Source organism: Colias eurytheme, chromosome 2, assembly GCF_061535395.1.
Source record: "Colias eurytheme isolate Ceu_HAF_F1 chromosome 2, ilColEury1 Martin Lab GWU primary, whole genome shotgun sequence".
In the NCBI taxonomy this organism is placed as follows: domain Eukaryota; kingdom Metazoa; phylum Arthropoda; class Insecta; order Lepidoptera; family Pieridae; genus Colias; species Colias eurytheme.
The window spans coordinates 11,264,001-11,289,796 of NC_142981.1; the positions used below are offsets into that span (position 1 = coordinate 11,264,001).

General features: G+C 32.1%; 1 protein-coding gene across 4 annotated transcripts in view; it reads left to right on the forward strand.

The window, feature by feature from the left end:
• LOC149910686 (pseudouridylate synthase RPUSD2-like) overlaps positions 1-25,796 on the forward strand; it is a 335,797-nt gene that overhangs the window by 245,931 nt on the left and 64,070 nt on the right. The window lies entirely within an intron of this gene.

Here is a 25,796-nt window from a genome sequence, read left to right on the forward strand (position 1 = left end):
TATTTTAACGAATTACTACCAATTGGTACATACTATTGAGTTAATATTTGTTTAAAACATCTTGAGCAGTGTTTTACGACAAACAAAACGCAGCAGTTATTACCAAGGGCAAGAATGTATACTCCAGTCATATAAATTAGACCGTGATTTATTACCGTATTCTAGTTATACTTAGTTTATTATTAAACTTCCGTTTATATAATCGTACTTGTAACTTGCGGTCGAAAGTAATTAATCATGTATTCGAATTAGCCAGATTTAGATACATTGTAAATCGTGTTATGTAATTGGTAATTTAATGTCCATATTTTCAACATCGTTTGTTCTATTTTCAGAGAAATATGTGCTTATAATAAAGTTATTATGAACTACATATATGTAGTTGTAGATCCCGACTTTACTTGTGTGGTTTAAGGCGTTAATAGGGGCTAGCGACCTTGACGACGATTTACAAGGCGAGATCGGGGGACCGGCACGAATCTACCGTAGTAAAAGTACGTATAAAAATTATTTAAAATGATATTTGGGTATGGAATCAAAATTTAAAACAACCATGCCCTGTGTTTCAATTTCATAAACACACTGTAAAAATACTACAATAATTGACGTTATATCGATTTAGCGTTTTGGTTTAAAGTCCAAAAATCTACCTCAGTTCATGATTTTTTTTCAAAAAACCTGATTGTAAAATAAACAAATTAAAACAACCATGCCCTTTATCATATTCGAAACTTTAATATACATTTTTTTTAGATATGTACATTAAGAATCTAAGAAGAAAAACGGTTATAACTAGAGTTAATTTTCGGTATTAAAAGGTCATTCTACCCGATTCACGCCTTAAGCCGTAAATTTGCCGATTCAAACTCTGGTCTATCTTTGTATACCAAGTTACATACAGAAATGATCAGCTGTTTTACGTGAAAAAAATCTTCGATTATTATTTATAAATCCCGCCAAGTAAAGTAAGAGTTTATTAGATTAGTAAATAGGTTTACCGGTTATTTTAAAAATCTCTATTAATATTATAAATGCGAAAGTAACTCTATCTGTCTGTCTGTTACGCTTTCCCGCTTAAACCTCTCAACCGATTTTGATGAAATTTGGCACAGACAATCTTTAAACCCTGAGAAAGAACATAGGCTACCTTTTATTGCGAAATAAGTACCACGGGCGAAGCCGGGGCGGACCGCTAGTATCTCTATAAAGCAACAGGTTTTTTTTTTTACTAGAGCAAAACTAGTGTTACATATGATAAAATTATGTTTGTAGATTTTAATGCGATTCCTTATTTTTTATAACAATCAATTGTTACTAGAATGCAAGTTTATTTGGTTGTACTTTTGGAATATTTGTCGTCAATTTATTTAAAGGTCAAATAGTTGTTAAATATCTTCAATAAGTAAAATGCGGTATTGCCTTCTACGTCTATGAATAGGCGAGTTTTTAAAATACCAAACTGCATCAATGCGGGCTTAATATTTTATTACAGTATTTTTTAATCGTTTTAATAAAGGATGCTCGCAAAGATAAACCATATTATTATGTTAATTTCTGTCCTCCCACAATGGTATATGAAAAATAAAATAAAATATGCATCTTCATTGATACATGATGTTCCAGTCTTTTTAAACTGAATAATGATTTTGAAATTATGTTTATACATACAAATTATTAAAAGGAAGGCTAAAAGCAAATTAATAATATGAGATCGATTGATCAAAATGAGGCCGAAAAAAATAAATGTAACGAAATTACGTGCTATATTTTAAAACAGGGTTTTTGAAGTGAAACTTCTTTAGGCGCGTTGAGAGTAAAATTTCAAGGTCGCGTCATGGCATTACCGTCTTGCCAAAAAAGTTTCACTTCTGACACGTGTGCTCGGCACACACTCTTTTTCATCTTATAAGAGGTGATGAGAGATATGAGGAATTGGCTACTGGCTGCCTCTTACTATATTAAGTTTTGTAAGTACCCAGAAATTTATAAAAAAGCCGATGTTCCGATATTTAAAACATCAAGGGCACATAAAAGGTTTCAATCAAGGCTAACCAGTCAAGTGATAAAAGGCATAACTTATTTCACAAGTAAAGTAATTTGTACTTAAATAAGTACATAAGGAATAGCTAAGTAATTGCCTACTAATGAATGAATGATGGAAGGCAAATCAATTTGCGAACAAAAAATACATCGTATTTGTTAATTCGATTCGCTCATATTATAGCAATTTTAGTTTTTTTTATCTAATACGCATTAATAATACTGGTTTTTTATTTATCAGGTGTAGATCTTCTATATAGCGAAATAAGTTATTGTCTTATGGGAAAAATCACTTTCTAGGTGCTCTTTAAAAAGCACATAAAATACTTCCTTGCTAATAAAAAAAAACTCTGTACAACTCTTATAAATTTCAAAAACCACTTTTTAATGTATATCTTATACTAGATTTCCGTCCGCGACTTCGCCCGCGTTTGCAAAGGAAAACCCGCATAGTTACCGTTCCCGTGGGATTTCCGGGATAAAAACTATCCTATGTGTTAATCCAAGTTACCCTCTATATGTGTGCTAAATTTCATTGTAATCGGTTCAGTAGTTTTTACGTGAAAGAGTAACAAACATCCATACATCCATACATCCTTACAAACTTTCGCCTTTATAATATATATATATTAGATATATTAGAATATTAGATATTAGATGTAACATAAAACAATCTATGCATCTCAACATAATATGAGTAGGTTATAATTACATTTAAAGGAAAACAATTACATACAGAAATGCTCTACAATACTTAAAACAAAATGAAATATCACTCGAATAAATATCAATAAAGAAAGGCCTTTGAAGGTACAATTTTAAAATTTATTTCGTATAAACCGGCACCAATAATTACAATATATGAATAACCTCGTTATGGGTCCAGTGAGCAATTAAAATGCACCTGGCTGATAAGAGCGTCTTCAGACGTGATGCGTTAAACGCAGCGTTTTTTGAAAACGCAATAATATATCTATTAATGTATTTATCTACTTTCGTGCGAGGAAAGAGAGACGAGATTGGAAGAAGCCATCATTATTATTGTTTGTTTATAACGTTTTTATGTTATTTAAAACAATAAGTTACGTTTTCCAAATAGAAAATATATGACAATATTATGATAACATCCTATAGCATTATACAAAACGAGAGCAAGAAATCAGTTATTTATCTATTTTAATTACTTAACAAATAAGTTGTTAAATACAAAATAATAGAAACAACAATTAAAATCAAATAGGTAAATGATAAAATAATTTCGTATTCGTAAACATTCGTTCGTAAACTACGTCGAAATTTATATCTTACATGAATAAACAATTTCTAACTTTAACTTCAAACGGTTGCCGTAATTTCTTCTCTCGGAATAGTTAGGGAAAGTTTAAATTAATAACAAAATTGTAAATTAATTTACAGAATTATCTTTCGCGGATATTTTATTCAAAATACTATTTTGTTACGCGCTTCTGAACGCAAAGCGTTTGAAATGGACTTCTCAAGATCAAGATATTTTATGATCTTCAAATGGTTTAAATATACCTTAATATTCAGCTTAAAATATTACTTGAATATCAATAATGACATTGGCCTTTAAATATTTCATTACACATACGATTTGTAATGTATTTACCTATACATGTATCTACCAAAATTAAAATAATATTTCTGCTGTAGCTCCTTCACTTTTTAAATATTGATTAATATTTTTAAAACTGACTTTTTAAAGTTTCATAAAAAGTTTTATATAAAAAAGTCCAGTCACTTCTTATCATATATACATAATGTATCAAAGATACATTTGTGTGAAATCCCCTTAACCAAACACGCGAATGCGCTTCTTTAATACGCTGTCTTGCTTAGTTATGGACAATGTCGGACATCTTATCTACACTCCATTATCGCCCCATTTTCAATGCAATAAGACATAAAGTCCTATAACATACGAGTTGATAACTAGAGAAGCCTGCAGCGTGGGAAATACAAGTGCGAATCCAAAATACATTGAGATTTTTTCATACGTTGACAGTTGGAATAAGTGTATGTTATAAATAGTATGGGTACCGGATAACAACTTACTCTGCAACTGATTACGGAGAGCATATTATATATACTGGAGTTATTTTTACTGTCATTGCGAAATGACTGTATCAGCATTCATGAATACGTAAATGAACTCTATATTTTATGGGACCAAAATAGGGATACTTTTTGTTTATTTTGTAGATGTTATAAGTTTCGTGTTGTCCAAGATGGTTTTTAAATTAAAAGACGAATTATTTACAGCTATAGAAAAAGTAAGGAAGGAAGAACGCTACAGAAAATAGAGATAGGTACAAATTATTTTTGGACATAAACATTTGTTTATATGCCTGTTGCACCTTCCAGGATGTTACACAGGTTTAAGGACTTAAAATTAGTATCATATTGTTACCATGATTGACAGCTGTATTCCTAGAAATAAGGTCAATGCCCGCATTTAATTAAATCGAATACACTTAATCAAACTATATAATTCTCATAACTCTATTACAAAGCATTCGTATTAGTTATTTGCGAATTCACAAGTAAAAAATAATTCTATTCCATTGTGTTTGAGTTTGTTTTTTCAAATCACCAGAAATAAATCGGGTTTCGATTTTTTGCGCACATCAATTACTAATTTGAAACCGAATGTATTGTAAGTGCTATTATTAATACACGTTTTTATGGCAATTATAAGTATATGAAGTGTATCTAATGATGATAATTTGGTTTATGGTATAAGTTTTAGGGTACTATTATTCGAATATACTGTAGTCATCGTGTGTTGGTCGAAATTAGAAGTTCTAATTCTGACGAGGTTCATCTGTGTTCCACTGCATGTATCGAGATGAAACTTAGGTACATTCTACATTTGCAATATATCTGTATGTATTAATATAGGTGTGTGTATGTATTACATATTATGATTTTTTTAAACTACTAGCGGTCCGCCCCGGCTTCGCGCGTGGTACATATTTACGTTTTCTCTACATAAGAACCATCCTCGTACTTCAAGGAATATATCATGATACAGAAAAAAAAATGTGTGCGTGTACTAGTGTACACACGTAAGAAGTGAAAATTCTTTGACCTTATTTTTCAAAAAATAATTTACTATATGCAACTTTACAGAAATACGTCGAATCACGCGTGGTAGGGATAAGAAAAAGATGGCGCGTAACGGAAAAATGTCACGCGTAACGAAAAAATGTTACACTAAATTTTTTTTCAACCCCGATAAAGAAGTTTCACTTCAAAAATCTAAAAATTACTTTTGAAATCCGTTAAAACCGTTTTTTTAATATTGTTCACGTGCAGAACCATATAAAAATATATCTCGATACATTTTTACAAGATTCGTGCCATCGAGATCGTATCTCGATTCGATTCGTTGAACTATGGTATAAGAGCTTTTAGTATCGGATAAAAATAAAAATAAAAACTATTTTAAGCTTATCTCTAAGTACGTTGAAGTGAACAATATTTTTTTTCTGTGGCGATTTTTTTGTTCAAGGTATCAATGGCTCTATTGACTTTACATTAAAGTAGGTAAATATAGGTAATAACATCAATATGTATAACATGATAATATGGAATTACTCTGTGATTGAGGAAATTCATTTATTACGTTTTCATCTGTAAAATCAAACTTAAATGTAACACAAAATAGATATAAGTTTTAGCAGTTGTGATCTTACATACAAAATCCAAATATGCATTATTCTACACCTATTTATTCAGATTATTAGAAGAAATAGCGTCGCGGTCGTAATATTATGTTTATAGCTAATTCTCATTAAACAAGCGAATATACTATAAACTGTCGTATAAAGGGATATTTCTATTCGCTAATATTTTATGTTAACACGTGTGCAGCGAATATATTATTGTAATAATTCACGTCATTAAAGATTTATTCAAACGGAAATGCTTCATATGATTATCATTTATTTATACCTATATATCTACACTTTGAAAAATTCTTTCGGTGTTAGATTTATCGAGGAAGGCTATTGGGTAAAACTGGGACACAACTAGTTTACTATATACCGTTTACCTTAGATTTTTGGCAGTAGATAATATATCCGAAAAGAGTAGATCGATTTGTAAAATTATTTCATTAGTCAAATGCTATATTATTTCTTAGTGTAATTGATGAGAAACTAGTTTGATGGCACCAATATAATTTATATTTTATTGATTAATCTTTTATCTCTTTATAATCTTAATATATTTGTTTTACTCTATAAAATTATATAATTAATTTGTGTGTAAAAGTAAATCTGACTCTGGAAAAGAAAAAACTTCTCTAAAAGTTATCTTTTACCACACATTCAACAAACACCTATTAAATTCAATACAAGAACTGCAAAGCTTCAAAACGATTGCGATACGTCATTTATTGGCATTGACCCAACAGAGCATGTAGTCCATTAACGGTGTTGTACAGAATTGTGGCCGAAGGTCACTTCACTTAGCGCAATGGATCTTTGCATCTTCTTACGGCTAGTTTGTGCGTTTTTTTAATCGCTACTTAGAAAAAAAGCGTGCGAGCACATGTGTCAGAAGTGAAACTTCTTTGGAAAGATTCAAAGATATCAAAATCGTCGCCTTACTCCATGACGTGACGGTATTACCATGACGTGACCTTGAAATTTTAATCTCAACGCGCGTAAAAGTTTCACTTCAAAAGGTTCTGTATTTTGTTAGGTCTATAAAACTATGCAACAGATTTTGGTGTACCTTTTTAATACATAGAGACGTTCCAGAGGTAGGTTTTAGTGTATAAGTTTCAGACAAAGCGGGCAAAGCCGCGGACTGAAAGCTAGCTATTAACATTTTATGGCCGTAGAAGATGGAAGATCAAATTCAAGCCCAGACTAGATCTTAAGAGATGTTATATTGTACCTGCATTATATTTAAAGGAGAGCGTGAAATTATTTAAACGTCCTTGGAATAGCTTAAAACGAGAAAAATAAAAAAGCACACAATAAACTTGTTCAAGGACCAAACATCACGTGCCTACAATTATTACGAGCACAATAAAAAAGGCAATTAAAGCGGCGCAAAGGAATTCCCATAATATTTCACTTCGATATTATCAAATTAATAAAACAAAACGAACAATGTTCCGTAACGCTAATTAGTATAATCTGAAATCGGAATAGTTCACTCTTGGACGTGGTTTAATTAATTTAACGACGCCATTTTTGTTTTAGTGTTTGTTTCACGGTTTTGTCTAATGAAAAATTTAGATATCGGTTCCTTTTTTCTAGCAACTTCAAACTCAAACATTTATTTATTCAATTAGACTGCGTCTAGAAGCACTTTTTCATAACATATTTTTATCATTTACCACCGGTTCGGAGTGCAGTATATATGGAGATATGAGTATATTATACGGAGAAGAACCGGCAAGAAACTCTATAGTTGTTCTCTTAAAAATAATAATAATAAACTCCGAATTGGTACCTATATAGAAATTACGAGTTGGAAGGAAAGCTTCAAGATTTCATCCAATTCCTGGAGATACTTCTGTATAATTATAACATATATCACATATATAAGCTACCTTACCTTATTTCAATGTAATCCATTCTTAAGGATACCTTCACACCTTGCTCTAAGCCTCGTCATAAAAATAATATTGCAAAATAGAAAAGCTGCATGTGCCGAGTGCGTTATACGCGTATAAATTGACATGAAGATCATTGAAGGCAAATCGATGCAATTTTTATGCCGCATAGAGCTAGAACGTGTAAATCGATGTACTATAAAAGTTACGTTTTCAAGGTATATGTAGCTAGATAATTATGCTATCACATAAGTAGTTGAGTTGAACGAACGCGTGTACTTTGCTTCATGAATAGTGGTGTAAAGTCAGAAAAATTTATGAAGTAACAAATTAAAAAATTACATTCATTATGCTAGAATTTTACTGACGAATGTAACGAGACTAATTTGTACTATATCAAAGTAAAATAATATGATAAAAATATCCAGAAGAGTTCGTTATGTTTTGATAAAATATAGCTATAGTATAGTAGAAGCAATGCACCTTGATATTTTAAATGTTTGATGACAAATAAATCTGAAAAAATACCTTTGAATATGTTTTTAAAGATATTTTTAAACGTAACAATGATGCGTTCACAATTTGCCGATAATACATTGTTAAGAATAACATTCAATTGCGTTAATAAAATTTAATGGTGGTTTTTTACACGGTTGGTGGGTACAGAGTATATAGGTCGTTAGTATTTTATTATACACGTTTTATTACTCTAGACTATTACTAAAACGCGATAGGTCTTTATTCAGTTTATCGTATAATTCTTTGGATTAAGCCAGCAGACAGGTTAATGAACGCAGGCGCATGATATTCTAGTATTGTTTGATATTGTTTAGATAGGAAAGTTTTACACTCGAAAGGTATTTAAATCCTTCATAGATGAGCTTAAACTCACGGGCTGTCAGTCTATCAGCCGATAGACTGACAGCCCGTGAGTTTGAGGTGCATTTACATGCTGACGGGTCTGCGGACGCGGTTCTACCGAATACCCGCGGCCCCGTCAATAAAGCGGCACGGCGGAACAGAGTGGAGTTTAGTCGGTAGGACCCTGCACTCAGCAGGGTGAGTCCGACATAACCCAGGGCTCTTCCCCCGAGTGCCCTGGGTATGCCTAAATGCATTCTCCACTATAAAAAAAAGGTGCATTTACATGACCTGGAAATATAATAATTCATAATTAGTAAGTAATTATAGTAATAAACGTTTATTTCTTATCCATTTACATACCGTAGCTTTAATAATCATAAAATATATTTACAACTTTATATTTTTTTGTTCCCAACATATTAAAGCCTTACAAAATACATAAATAATAACAATTAGCCCTTTTCGTGATGTACGTACATATTTTTCACATAATATGATGTAATTACTCAACTCTTAGCAATTACGTAACCGGTTCATAAACCATGACACGATCAACTGAGATACAACATTACCTTAAAAGAACACGTTAAACTTGGTAGCATTTTTGTAAACACAAGTGAATTTAAGTAAACTTTATCATGCTTAAGAATAAGTTGTTATTGCAACACTTTGAATAATCGATGTTGATAAAGTAATAAATTAACCACAAGATAAATCTTTAATTTTTTTTTTTTGTATGTAATTCTATAGGACCGGGCTTGAGCCTTTACTGTTACAATAACGGTTTCGGATAACTGATACACATAGTCGAAATACATATTTATAAGAAAAATTATATAACAATATTACATATATGAAGAGTGTACACTATAAAAATATTAGGTCACAGCTTCCTATTAAATAACCATTGCTCAATTTCATCGAGTTAAATTATTTGTCAACTTTAAACTGCTGTACAACCAAATTCAAGGAACTATTTAATACACAACTTAAAAAGGTTTCATTTATCTTATTACCGATAACTGAATAATAATACAGTCGTAATATTAAAGATTATAAGTATCAAGCAGGCACGTTCGCGCTATCATTGCTTGTTATTAATGTACTAACACGGTAAACAGATACAAACAGTAGCAAAAGTATATTTGAACACGGTATGTTTTCCTTTTCTGGTCCTAATTTTTTTAATACATTGTGACCTTACTTATCTTTATTTGACACATATTTTTATTTCTATTAGAAGAATTTCTTTTAATTAGCGTATTTGATTTATTATTATATAATTATTGTCAGAATACCTAGCTATAAGAAATCAGTAATAAATAAATAAAAACTCCCTTCAAAACGTTCGAAATGGCTCATTTACACAAATATACGCATCGACCAGATCATCACAGACACTCACAAGCAGTGACGGCGTTTTATACGGAGTTTCGCTACTGTGTGTATTCTGTTTACTGTGGTACTACATGCTGCTTGTGTTGATGTCATCAATAAGTAGTCAATCACGATATTTTAATGCGAAGTGTTTGCTTTTTGCATTATCCTTTATTTAATTTGTATTCTGCTTATTGCCTTCTATATTATAGTCGTTAGTACATTAGTAGTGAGGTTTTAGGTACAATTATTGGTGGATTAAGAAATCTGGGTTTGTCTTGATATAAAATGGATTAAGGTCTATTAGTTTTTTTTTCATAGATGAAGTTTTGTTACACAAACAAATTCAAGGATTCAAACATAGGTTTGTTGTTAACTTCAGTAACTTAGGTGACTATTATTTTATTTCAATCGAATTTTCTTAAGCGATGTGCAGTTGTAATATTTAACGATATGGATAACAAATATCATTCATTAAGTAGTTAATTCATCGGCGTTATATAATAAACAGCCTAGGTTAATAATTAAACGGCTGATTCAACCAGCTGGCTGTGAAATATCCTTATCAATTTCAATAATACAACTTGCAACCCTCTAAATGTTAGAGTCTAAAATCATATTTACACAGGATAAAAATATATTGAACGACTTAACAAATTTATAAAGGTTAAAAATATAACAGAAAATCTCTTATACACAACAAAATTGAATAGAAAATGCATCCCACGCTCTCCGTCTTGCACTACCAACAAAGCTTATAAGCACATCTCGACTTTTAATATGTCAACTATTATAATACTATTATTAGAAAGACATATTTTCCTGGTTTTATCTGGAGACTAGATCGGATAAAACAGAAAAAATATATAGCTTCAAGCACTCAGAAATATAGTTTTCTACTATAAATAATCTTTCTATATAATTATGTACGTAGAGATTGTCTAATCTAAAAATGAACGCCCCTCCACTGTGTTTACGGCTTACGCTCACATTCAAAGTACGTGTATAGACGCAATACACACAAATTGGTCTGCCTCATTGGTCGTTCAGTCCTCCAGTCCCGTCCATGCCCGAACGACAGGACCAGTTGGCCAACTAGTGCATAAATGACGCGATGCACGACAGAACGGACGTGTCATTCCGTACATAGCGCGCTCTCCCCGCCATACAATGCTAGGCACCTGAACTGATCGCCCGATTAGTTGACAAATCAGTGCGCGAGTGTCAAAGTTTGCAGTAGAATCGACGCGCGCACACATATAAAGTGGTTCAATAATTATTTGTCCTCACACATTGAAACAATTAAGTTTAGTGGAGGGGCGTTCATTTTTAGATTAGACAATCTCTACCAACGTAATAGCAATGTAGGATTGTTAACTATTCTGTCAAAACCCAATATATATTATAATGTATTTTATCTTTGTTTTAACTTCTAAATTAAGTTAATACTTAATTAACGCCATACACTCTTAAAACCCTTCATATTACGCACGTTCATTAATTTTCCAATTTAATAACAAAGTGCTTGCCAGACTACGTTCATAAAAACGTCCATATACAAATCAAAACTGGGGAGATTTCTGAACGCTTTTAGGGTAATTAGTTGATGTCCCACGGGGACTTCCCCGGGGCAAAAGCTGGCGACAATTTAGAAATGAGGCGAATATGTATTGGAAGTATTTTTTTTAAGCCATGCATCGTCTGAAACCACGTAGCTATCTTTTCAGTGGGTTTCTATTGTTTGTTAAAATATAGCTAGAAAGTTTTTTGAATTGTACTTTTGTTTTTGAAGAGAAATGTGTTATGACCTTAATGATTTTATTGAGTGTAGGTAATCTGTTTGTTTACATTCTACAATATCAACTTGATATAACAATGCATAATATTCCATTAAAGAAAGAAAAAAAAACTTTACTCTCAACTTTACAGGAGTACAAACATTAAAAAATACGTAATTAATTAAAGATGTTATTAAAATTAAATATTGAACCGAATAACCAATTTATTTTAACAAGCATGTAATTTACAGATGTACGTCACCACTCACCATGTTGTCTTGTTTATGCAAGAAATAAATAGCGTAGAATAGTGTATGTATGATTTAAGAATATGTAAGTAGAGAACTATATTTATAAATTAAAGTCTAAAATTAACCATGCAGCAGCATTTAAAAGCTTTATCCGATTACCAAACAAGTATGCGGCATGCTTACTTCTTTCATAATCAGATTATTGATCTATTTTCTATAAAATTTCAGAAAATCTATTAAGTTATTAGAACAAAGATCAGCAAAAATCTACATATTTATATCAATTACCTAATTAATTTGTATTGGTTATATAACTACGTAAGAACTTTTATTATACAACTAGCGGTCCGCCCCGGCTTCGCCCGTGGTACATGTTTACGTTTTTTCTACATAAGAACCATCCTCGTACTTCAAGGAATATATTAAAAAAAGAATTATCGAAATCGGTTCAGCCGTTCTCGAGTTATGCGCTTACCAACACATTTTGCGATTCATTTTTATATATAAAGATAAAATCTTCATTTTTATATATAAGAAGATATAAGTAAGGGTAGCTTTACACTTAACATGATAAACGCCCTTTTTTCTATGCCCTATTAAATAAAACGCCGTAAAATCATTTACAACCACAGCTACTGTAAAGGTGCTATTTTAAATCATCGCGTCATTTATTTCTCAATACCAATTGAATAACATAGATCGATTAGTAACATCGTCAGTTACAATCGTGACGATAGTACGTGATGGCATAAGAATATTGGCTGCTATTAACATGTGAGATGCATCCAGGCATAGAATGCAATTGCCTTGTGTTCTAGTGGTTTATGTACTTAGGAGTATTGTGACATTTGTGAATCGCGCTATCTATTGGTCTTCACACGCTTTAAAACAGGCAGCGTTGGGCGAGTAGAGACAATCACGATAGTGTAGAGGGCCTACGTGATTGTCTCTGTAGATTTGGTTGCAGGTATATTGTAGGTTTTCATAATCGCCGCAATGGTGCCGCACAGGTTGGCAGCACTGCCCATCAAATGAGCGAGGGCCCATAAAGTTTTTACACGAAGTAAAGTCAGCATGCTTGATAAGTGATAAACTTATTGTAACTTTAGGACTATTTTAAATGCTCTTATTTTGATGAATGAATAATATTATTTACAAACATTCATTCAATGCTATCTGTCAATTTATTAAATTTGTTGTAAAAATACTAACTAACTGAAAGCTTTTGATTGATGAGATTGTAATTATTTCGTAGTATTTTGATAGAAGTAAAATTGTCATTTCATTGTTTTCTGGTTGAAATTAGGCCACGGCAATCAACTTCGACGGAGACCAGCAAACTCCGCAGAGGATGGAAATTAAACAATTTTGATGGATTTGAGTGTTTATGCTTGATATGCCATTTATTTCTCATTCCTGGAGTTTGAAACGGAAATAAGAAATATAAGAAAATAAATGCCCAAAACCAAATAAGAGAAAAATTATACGTTGTTTCAAAAGAATTATAGCAGTAAGTACAAATAAGCTCGGTACAAAATACTTTAACATTTATTTTTGCTTAAAATTATTTTGCTTTGAATATAATAAAACGTCTCAATCTAAGTGTATAAACTTGTGTAAATTATATCTCGGTTGGAAGTACGAAACCGCGAACAAAGGTATAACTTGGAAAGTCATACAAAGTTTCTAAAGTACAACTTCAGCTTGTTTATAAGGATCTTGAGGGTACTGATGTTAAAATAGACCATTATTCTTGGAAATCTGAATATAAAGTAAAACATGGATAATTAATAAATGACTCACTTTTATGGCTACTGTTTACAAGTACTATAAATAAAGTGATTTGATGATAAAATACCGCTATAACCACAAATGAAAAACTAAGAAGTTACTGATTTAAATCTGATTAAAGTGGTCCACGATTTTAAAAAGTCCTACTAATCTATAATATTATAAATGCGAAAGTTTGTGAGGATGGATGTATGTGTATATGCATGTATGTTTGTTACTCTTTCACGCAAATACTACTAAACCGATTACAATGAAATTTAGCACACATAAAGGAGGTAACTTGGATTAACACATAAGATAGGTTTTATCCCGGAAATCCCACAGGAACGGGAACTATACGGGTTTTTCTTTGAAAACGCGGGCGAAGCCGCGAGTGGAAAGCTAGGCATTTTATAAATATAATTTAAACCACGTATCGATAACATTCAAACCGATCCAAACATTTTATTCGTCTTTTATATATATATGAATGAACGAGATAAATTTATAAGAGTTAAATAAAAACGAATGGTCTTGAATAAATGCACATTTAATGCTATCAATTGTGCCTTAAATTAACATAATTTTCAGTTAAACAGCCGTAACTCATGATAAAATTCTGCCTGGATACGTATCCAGTTAATTATTTACGAAACCTTAATTATTTGATTACGTATCGAATGAAAGGAAAAAGCATTAATTCATAAATATAAAAGATTGTGTTAAAACGCAGCTGCAGTATGTATTAACAAGACAGTCAACTCGATTTTCGCTTTTTGTATTGTAAAATAAAGATGAGTGGTCATTGGTACATGTTGCCGCGTATTTTAATGTATTTTTAATAACAACAAATTTGAAGGAAGATTTTGAGTGTATGTTTTTGTTTAGTACCTGTTTTGTGGTTTGAATAATCGAAATGTGATAAAAAGTAAACATGATTACAGAGGTTTTTGGGAAATACATTACAAGTTTCATATGACTGTAATGAATTGTGTGATTAAGCAAAAACCATCATTTGCAATTTTTTTGCATTTATAATTATCGGAGTACATCAGCGCACTTATATAGCCTATAGGTGTACTCGTAAACTAATTCAAGTTTATATTCGAAATAATTTTCGACATTCATTAAGCGTTTCAAGCGTTAGCACTAGAGTGAAGAGTCTGTGACTCTTAACGATTAAATTTCTTAATCGCTCTCAGAATTTTTTGCACCTCACGTTAATTAAAGGTAAATTATGACCGATATATGCTGAACGTTCCCTTTTTGCACCTCCTCTCAGCGGGCACCGAGTAATGAGTGACATCATTAAATTCGAAACACGGCAAAAAGTAGCTATATATTGTTATAAATCTTCAACAGTCGTAAATAAGTCCAAATATTTATTTGTTGCATTACAAAGCAGCTCATTTGGGGCTTCGGATAAAATATGATCGGAATATTCAACCTGTTTTGAGGGCTGTTGACTTGAGATATTTAGTTGGAAAAACGGGAACGTGTTTTGTGTGTCGCAATTAGTTGTATTTATGTTATGCGGATTATGAATAATAATATTTGAGTAAATTTGAAAATAAGTATGTAATAAATAAAATGTAATAACGTCGTATGTTTTCCTCTTGTTTTTAGTGCGTGTTTTTGTATAAGTTTTTTAGCAACAAATAAATATTAATAATTTTTTGGCAGCACTTTTTGATTGATAACATCCAATTAAGATGTTAAAATGTTATATTGCTTGTAATAAATTATTACATAATATTAAGATAAATTACAAAAATGCTTCACCTCACATATCAATTTAAAAGTTTATCGAACCCAAAAAGAAACCCACAAAGGTCTTGAAGCGCGCATACCATTCACGAATATCAAAAATGGAAACTCGACAAAACATCGTATATTTTAAAAACGGCCAACGTGTTCCTGTATTCCATCTAAAATGTATACGGGCCCGACGGTCGCGTGTCGTTTTGCTTCGGCCATTCGGCTGCTGACCGAAAAGCGAATGTCCAACAACAAAATTTATTTCGCATCCGTTCAAGAGTATCTTGTAATTTATCGTATTCGCAAAAGTTTGAAAAAGTCGCAGGGTGAGCGCGAACACGCTCTCAATTTGCAGGCATTATGCTTTCGCGTTCGAATTTTGTAGCCTTTTTGCGTGGGTATGGGAACGCGCGTTTTTTTTCGTTTATTGTGCGACGCGCTTAATGATATGCACGCTGTCGCATTGAAATGTAACTTGAAACTTTTGATTATTTTTAGTGAAAATAAAATCTGTTTCATTTTTTTTTTCATCGAAAGATCAGTCTAAAATAAACTAGTTTCTATTTTTAGTTCTGTATTTGAACTTCCTACTAATTTAATGCCAAAGTTTGTAACAATGTTTGCATGTTTATTTGTTACTTTTTCACAAAAAAATAGGCCATGATTATAGACTGGATTAGTAGATTACATAGACAATTTTTTCTCATATACTAAGCGAGTGACACCACGGGCTCTAGCTACTAATATATTATCATATAAGTGAATAAAACCAGCCAACCACAACGCAAATCCTATCGATATAGGATGGTTATTTGGGACCGGCCTTCGGGAAGTCGTAAATTCCACTCCAGTGATCACTGTAGTTACTTATCGGCTATTATAACGTATTCATGTGGAAATTAATGCAACTCATGGTATTCGGTACGGGTTATGTGTATTGTAATACAATGTTGTAGTATAAATGTAAAATACCTGTATAAAAGATAAATTAAATAATATATTCTTGATTCGTATTGTGATAAATGAATATTATAATATTTCATGCGTACGCACCCGAAAAAGGTATTTATATTTTTTTTAAATCTTGACATAAATCGATTCTAAGCACATTGAAATTTATTTTTAAGTTATAAAAAGAAGCATACTTATAAAATATAAAAATAAGCATCATGAATTGTTAATAATAAAAAAGCTAAAAAATACAAGCAAGCTTCACTACAAACACCTTAAGGAACCATAATTCCATCGATTTTTTTCAAATCCCAACTCGTTATCCTTTTTAACAATCATCGTCATCTAATCGACTATCGATTACATTACGATTGCGTCATCTCGCCGCTAATAGGGCAAACAATGGTCCAGCGGTGTCCCTCAAACAATGACCCGAATATGACTCGGACAATAACAACCGGCTTGGATTCCCGAATATTTAAACCCATTTAGAGGTACAACCACAGTACAGAGAAGAACAGTACGGAAAGTACCTTAAGACGTTCGAAATGGCTCAGAAACATAACGTAACGTAATTCGTAAGCAGACGTCGCGTCGGTCGTGGAGTTATTAGTAGCGTGTGTCCATTTCGAAGAGAGCATGAAACGTCTTCGTCCAACGGCCGCGAAGTATCGCCGTTTTGATAAGTTAAAGAATTAAAGATTAACAAAGTAACATCCCTATCGCTTCAATTTTGCGTAGGCAATTATTGTATCGAAAAGGCTTAGTTACCTTACATTACTGTTCGTATTCTATTTACTATGGTACAACCGACCCAAATTTAAAATGCACACAAATACTGTCTCTATCCCTATATTATTAGATTCAAATTGCAATGCAATGGCTTTCAATTTTAAGGACCTATCATATCGATTATAAAAGCTATTGATTAGAGCGTTGAAAGGATGCTCGGTTGATCGTTTTGTGCTTCTAAAGTATGTGGTTTGTTGACCTTCGCTTTTTGTTGGCTTTTATCGTATGGGAATATTTTGAAGGCCGTATCTTGTAATGGATACGGTTTTATGGGATATTCATCAGTTCTTTTAATAGTTTGAAGTATTAAGGATGTACATTTATTGCATAGAATTTTATAGGCGACTTTTACATGTAAATTGAATGTGATTTAGTTTTATACTACGTATGTTTAAGATAGACTGGTAGTTTATGATTTATAGTTGTTAATATTATATCATGAATCATGATACATAAGAAATTGAATGATAATGAAAATGTGCGATTAAATACGTTTTATAAAAAAAGAGTATCGTTACCTATATAAATACGCGTAAAACGAATATGTGTAAAGCGTACAAACATATTATGGTTTTTAAACAAATATATTTTTCATTTTTTTTTTTTTTTCATTTTTAAAATTTTAAAATCCTGACAAATTCATGTATTAAAGTTTAACATAAGAAATACATATTTCTTTTTATATTTTGATACTTAAGCGCTTTTGTCAACGAAATAGCAAAATATATTGATCTAAAAATACAAGAAACCCTTTCAAAATCGTATTATTATTTCACCACGACCTGATAACTTCTACAAATGATTTTATAGCTAATATCCCGTGTATTGAAACGCAACGACCGGATAAAAATCTATTGTGATTGACAAATCGATTTGTTTGTCCATTCGGTTGTCCGCAATGTTGTTGTATTATTTCTATATACCATTAAATTGATATTTATCCTTTTGTTATTACCATTGTGGGCTTATTTTGTTTAGTGTTTTATCAAATAACTAGCTTTCTTCCCGCGGCTTCGCCCGCTTTGTATAAAACCTAATAAATTATGTACTAAAACTTTCCTAATGAATCACTCTATCTATTTAAAAAACTGCATCAAAATCCGTTGCGTAGTTTTAAAGATTTAAGCATACATAGGGAGATAGGTATAGAGAAAGCGACTTTGTTTTATATGTACTATGTAGTGATGATATAAACTAGGATTGGTTGAAATTTTGACATCTAAAGACTCAGCTGTGTTCCACTGCACGTATCGCGATGAAATATACTTTCGGCAAATCTTATATGAAAACAACTTCGCGATACGTGTAGGGAATATTCTTAAATTCGTACGGGAATATTACCCTCTGTGTTATTATATGGATTTATGTAATTCGTAAAAATACTGATAAAGCGTCCAACTTCGTATTGTTGCATGAACTTTCTTGAATTCATGTGTTCTACATATTTTTGGTATTGAAAAAAAGCTCCATATCGATTCAGTAGATTTGGAGTAATAGTAGTGCGAAAAAATAATGTTTTCAGAGATTGCACTTTATAACTATTTGAATAAAATTTAGATAATATGAAATATTATCTTCTAAACGAAAACCAAAAACCCTTTCACGAAGTAAATTAAATAAGCCAAAGGATAAGGAAAATTCATAAGAAATTATGAACAAATAGAGTATACGTGACCTTAGGGACCCACGCAATAAATACCCATATTTATTCCAATAAACATGTTATACTGGACACCCAAAAAGGGTCTTAGCAACAATAAAACACACGTAAAACATAATTTATTACTTGCTAAACGCTTCGAGCAAATTTATGTTATGTCTTGGTGAATTTTTGAGAAGACGCCTAACAATCTAAGGTAAAATAAGAAGTTAGTGGTTTGGTGCATTAGATTTATAACTTTTTAAAAAATACGATATTTCTGTCTGAACTGTCCGTATGTTAAGGAATAAATATAACTAAAATTAAAATATTATACTTAGCTACGATCTTTTTACTTGTGAGTTTTTTAATTCCAATATTGACGGAACATAAAAAAAACTATTTTATAATTAAGGGCCGATTTTTCAATCCATAGTTAAAACTTATCCGCCCAATAAAGTATTACATGATAATATTAAAATGTCACCCGTAAACTGTCAAAGACGGGCAAAGAATACATTTTTGAAATGGTAGTTTAATACGTTATTCGACGAATAAGTATTAACCAAGGATTTAAAAATCAGCCCTAAGTCGCTCAGTAACAACGTCTTTTACACATACGAGATCGGTTCTGAGGTTCCCTTACAAACATACAAAAAAAAACCTCTTATTAATTTTAGATTGTTCTCGTTTACAACAGCCTTGTCGATTTTTGCTTTATTCGCCTGATTTATATATTTTAATATATTTTAATTCGCTACGTATCGAGTTACCTTTGCCCCATATTGTATACATATTATTACAAAACGTTCGCCTGTCATTCTGTCTGTCACAAACTGTATTTCATATTGGGCCTGTCACTTGAAATCATTCGTGAAGTTAATATAGAGTATTGTTATTCAAAACGTCTTCCTATTTGCTTTGTTTATGTCATGTTTTATGGTATTGGATATAATTTTAATACATTCTTACTAGCGGCCCGCCCCGGCTTCGCCCGTGGTACATATGAAAAATAGATGTTGGCCGATTCTCAGACTTACCCGATATGCACAGAAAATTTCATGAGAATCGGTCCACCCGTTTCGGAGGAGTATGCAGACTAACATTGTGACACGAGAATTTTATATATAAGATTATATTCGTATTATTGTATGTCCTTAGAGAAAATCGTTCGTAAATCTTATTTACGAACAAAATAACGGTCAAAATTAATTATATTTGGGCTGAAGAAGAATACCTTAATAAATAACTTTTTATTTTAAAACTATAAAATTGTATTTTTCTTTCTCAAAGTTTAAACATTAAAAGGAAGTAGATTAGAATATAATTATGTGCTATGACTATAAGCAAAATGTACGTCAGTAGGAAAGTAGCCAACAACAATAAAGTCCAAGAAAGATTCACATTTTATATTTGACTAGCGGTCCGCCCCGGCTTCGTCCGTGGTACATATTTCGCAATAAAAGGTAGCCTATGTTCTTTCTCAGGGTCTAAAGATTATATGTGCCAAATTTCATCAAAATCGGTCCTGTAGTTTATGCGTGGAAACCATACATGATTACAAACCTTTCCTATAGATAGAAATTTCTATAGATAGAAATGAAAACAAAATCGTAAAAATTGTTAAGGGGGACGACACACACGCAAGTATTTATTTACACATTCAATGAAATAAAGATAGGAAATACTTGAGATTATAGTCAATAAATTGCATTTCTATTAAAGAAAAACCAGTTGGCTGCGAAAAACTAGTCGGTAATATGATAGGCCTTGTTCACACTACGCACGGTTAGCTTGAAGTCTGATAGCAGTATTATTTCCAGTGTGAGAAAGTGATGGCGCTAGATAACCTATATAGCGCTGTCCTTTTTCCACACTGGAAATAATACTGCTTAGACATCGTGGTAAGGGGACTGATGCGTGTAAGGTTCGTTCACACTATCCCCTGAATGTAATTGATTAGCATCGATGGATTTATTCGTTTGTAGATAATTTTATTCCTATAGTACGAGATCCAGCTGCAGGATCAGTGCGTTCATCGGTTTTTTGCTGAAAACCGAATTTTTATGTATATTTATAAGGAGAATATATATCGACTAGGTTGCCAATCAAAATTTGGCCGCAAGCATGTTTAATTAAAATTTTTCTAATCGATTTTTGGGAAAAAAATTTGTTCACTTGTTTTTTGAATAAAATGTAGTCTACATCACGTCAAATGATATAAAAATTCTAAAAAATCACGGTTGCCGCTTTTCACCTGGCCGCAACATCTTGGCAGCCTGGTGCTAATATATATATTCGATATATATTCTCCTAATTATAAATATACATAAAAATTCGGTTTTCAGCAAAAAACCGATGAACGCACTAATCCTGCGGTGGGATCTTAGACTACTAGCATAAGCTGTTATAAATAACGAGGTATATGTTAATGATTATTTAAATAAAATAAACATCAGTTGCTTGCGTCTGTTTGAAGTTATTGCGGTGTCTCGTTTCTTTGAGTAATGCTCGGCTTATTAATTGCATGTTTATAAATGAATCTATGTAGATACAAGATTTTTACATTAATATTATTTACCTAGTATTTACAACAGAATATTATTTTTAATGTGTAGCTAGGATATAGTTTTATGTTTTGTAATTTCGTAAAACAGTCGACATTATCTATATCTATACTTCTATACTAATATTATAAAGAGGAAAGGTTTGTAATTATGTATGTATGTATGTATGGTTTTCACGCATAAACTACTGGACCGATTTTGATGAAATTTGGCACATACAATCTTTAGACCCTGAGAAAGAACATAGGCTACCTTTTATTGCGAAATATGTACCACGGGCGAAGCCGGGGCGGACCGCTAGTCGCTAATATATCAAAATATGCTTTTGAAACAACTGTATGTTATACACAAAAGATTGGTTTGGAAAAGATTTCCTGTAACTTTATACGTTGTAAGGATTTACTGAATGGCTGATTCAAATATCTTTCCCCCGAAGGAATGCCACAGGACAAACATAAAAATTCAGAAGGATGTCACGAAGGTGCCATAAAATTCGCTATTTTATAATTCTAAAACTGCTAGAGTAAGATAAAGATTATTGAACTTTTGAAAAACAAACTTTGCTAGTAAAAGTGTAAGGTCTAAAGTTCAAGTCAATGCATTGATATAGTTTTAATTAATTATTATTGTAATCTTTAAGGATTAATTCAAATTTTACGTGTTTTTCATTACTGAATTTAATTAGATTTAAATTAAAAGATTTTATACTTTTTTCAATTAATACAAATATAATAATCAAACAATATGGTAGGTAAGGGCTACACGTCGTTAAACGCTTGTCCAGTATTAAATACCATGTCATGAAACTTCAGTAAATACCTATCCAGAGAATTCACAGACTAATATGGATTTGTGTAGATCCAAATCAAATAGTACGTACCAATACGCTTAATACGTAATTTTCATCGATATAAAGGTCGGGACGGTAGGACGTTTATATGAATTGGTAAAATCCCTTAAGACTCAGTTTAGGATAAAATCATTAACCGTATTACAGGGTATCTCAAAGCACATCGTGCCATTCGGAATCTCGGAGAAAATCTTCAATTGTTCAAGTCGACATCTGACTGACTCATCAGAAAATATTCCTGAAATAAACCTCCGTAGAGAGATCGTCGTCACAATAACGCTCACACACAAAAGCCTTATTATTTTCTATGGAAGTGAGGTCGGAATGACCTCAGATAAGATACGATATACAATGATATCGCACCGCTTTTGAAGACATCACAATGCGTGATGAATCATCTGTTTAGGACAATTTTTTCGAGATGCTGTAACAAAACGGGGCTATATCTTTTTTGTTTGTGAGCTTAGCTGTCTACCTAGTATTCTCGTTTCATACATTTTTGATGTTAACTATAAATATGAGATGTACAAGATAGTTTATCAAGGAAAATATAATATTTATGAGCTATCCTAGGAAAAGTAGATTACGCAATTTACGACACCAATCCGTCCCTGAGGACTAGTTCCAGTTAATGGTAAGAGTTTGCAATTTATTAATGAAGGGATATTATGCTTGGTTCGTATAATATAAAACATTAGTTTGTTATATTTATATCTTGATATAGTTTTATATCTGAAACTGCCTGGCCGGTTGGCTTGGTTGGTAGTGGCCCTGCCTTCCAAGCCAGAGGTCGTGGGTTCGATCGGGGCAAATATTTGTGTGATGAACATAGATGATTGCTCTGTGTCTGGGTGTTAATTATCTATATAAGTATTTATTTAAAATTAAATATGTATGTTTATCAGCAATCTGGTTTCCATTACACAAGCGAAAGCTTAGTATGGGATCCCCATGGAGTCCCGAAATATTTATTCTCTGCTCTTCCCTTCTAGATTTTTAGATATTAAACGCCAATTAGTCAAATCTTTCACTTCAATTTCAAAGCATTTATTTTACCTGCTCTTCAAAATTCTTTATTTTGTTTAGGATAAGAGATTGCCTACAAATACCCAACACGCCTCATCTGGCTTTCTTTACGAGAAAATAATATTCTGATGTCTTTTGATCGATCGCTTTTATCCACTCAACGAGTCGAGACGCTTTTAGAAAAAACCTGTGAATCTATTCTTGATAAAAACTAATAAAACATCCCTGAATTATTGGCCACATTTCAACACAAATACAGCATTTCCGTGTGAAAATATAAATAAAAAACGGAGCAAGACGTTTTACTATGCAACGTTTATTATTGACGTCACTTCAAGTTTCATTCAGACGATCTTCACGAGACATTTGTCTCAGAAAAAAGTAGAGAACGTTCTTGCCATAGAAGACGAAACATAACGCCCACAAGCGAAACAATTAGACAGGTTGTTAACCTCCAATAGGGTAAGAATTATAAGGCATTGTAAATAAAAGAAAATGTCGCAAATATGGGCCACCTACTGCACTAAATTTTGGGAACGTATTTCACGGCTCAGCTCTAAACCAGAATTATGAACTTAAAAGAAGTGTCTTCAAAGATGTAAGCGAACTATTTTCAAGGTTCTTTAGCAGTTAAAAGCGTAGACGAAAGATCGTCATTCTTATATAATCGTATAAACATAGTACTTTACAGCTAAACGACGTGAATGGGATAGTGACGTACTGTAATTTTAAACGCAGGTCACAGACCGCCAAGAAAACAAATTGCTGTGTATTCTTTCAGCTACCGTCACTGATGTTTTACGTATCTCTTTGATCTATAAAAGTGATGGTCGCATGGTTACGATCGAATGGTCGTGTGCTTTTCTAGATTGACGTTTCTGTGTCAGCCTTGGTGAGACTATTTTTGTGTAAAGGAAACAATCTCACCGGAAAATAAGGAGTCAAATCATTTAGTAGAAAACAAGGCTAAGTTGGTATTGATTTTTTTTTTTATATTTTATTGAGTTCTTAACATTATTTCTTGCATCTTATATTACCGGTCACATACGATATAAAAAAATAAAAGCCCATAGACCCAATATCCATGTAAAACGGGTAACACAAAATCGCAGACGTAACTACGTCATCAAATCACACAGATTGGTGGTCGTTCAGTAAATCGCCGGCTCTAACACGCCAGCCTTGCTGTTGACATGTTGCGATATAAACGAGGGATTCAGTAGAGCCAAGATACCAGTAATTTGTGGACGGCCAAGCCGTTCCCAGTGATTCGATGTGGGTGACGTGTATTGACAGAATTATGGGGATATAGAAATGGTCGGGTCGTTTGTAAGGAATTTATCTGTAAGGGTCAAGGAGGTTTTGTGGTAGAAGTTAAAGGGTGTATTACATAGGGCGTACTACATAGATGTAACACTTTTTTATGTAAAAATAAGATTTTACTAAACAACTTGTGATAGTCTTAAGACACCATGGCTATTAATCAGTTTATATTAAGGAAGAAGAAAGTAAAACTTCTCAAGTCGCAGCGTGATGCAATATTGGTTCAATTGCACGCCTCATAAGCGAAGCGTTGAGGTGGGTACTACTGTCACTTCGCACAAAACATCTGATTTTTCAAACTTAAAATGTCTTTATGTATCATACATTGCACTTGTAAGATAATACATACACACACATATTAAGAAAAAACACTATTTTTAACGTTCATGATATTTTTGATGTCATTTTTGTTATTTAAACCAGTTAAAAAACAGTTTAAAAAAGTTCTGTCTTGGACGTCCGTGTGTCTGTATGTGCGGATCCTTTTTCTTGTTAACACGATAGCGACCGAAATACTTTACTAATCGAGTCTTTTTTTTTCTCTTACGCTTGAGTATGCTCAGGAATAGAACCCTTTCATTTTTCAGGGTCTGATTCGATGTGGTTTAATTGTTATTAAATAAACAAAATAAAAATTAATAAATAATTATTTAAAAAAAAAATTATGAGGCGTGCACTTTTGGATTTTCCAAACTATTTTAGAGTATATTCCCATTGACAAACTAACTCATAGTCGCGGCTAGTTGCCATTCAAGATCTTATTGTACGACTAAATTATCAGCATCCTCTTACAATTCCTTATTGTCCATTTCTGCTTATGGAGCATATATACTCGTATAGGTCACTTCACATCTGCTAATGATACGAGATCGTTGTGGTAGTTTATAAAAATCTATTGTATCTACACAAAATCTATCTCGCGTTTCGTATCTTGATCATTTAATTTTATTGTTTTGGGATTGAAGTCTGTACTTTTCGATTTTCAGGAGCATGTTTTCGCTATTCTTCGAAAGAAAACAGCTTTAATAAAATGAGTAAAATCATTTAATATGACGTCATAACCCTATGAGTGACATCTATCAATTACAATTATAATCTGATGACATATTATGTCGGAATAAGAGACGAATAATGCTCAGTTTCTATTATAAGAAAAGATTCTAAGAAACGCTTACGGGCGGTTGGATTCTGACATGTGTTATAGAACAAATGTC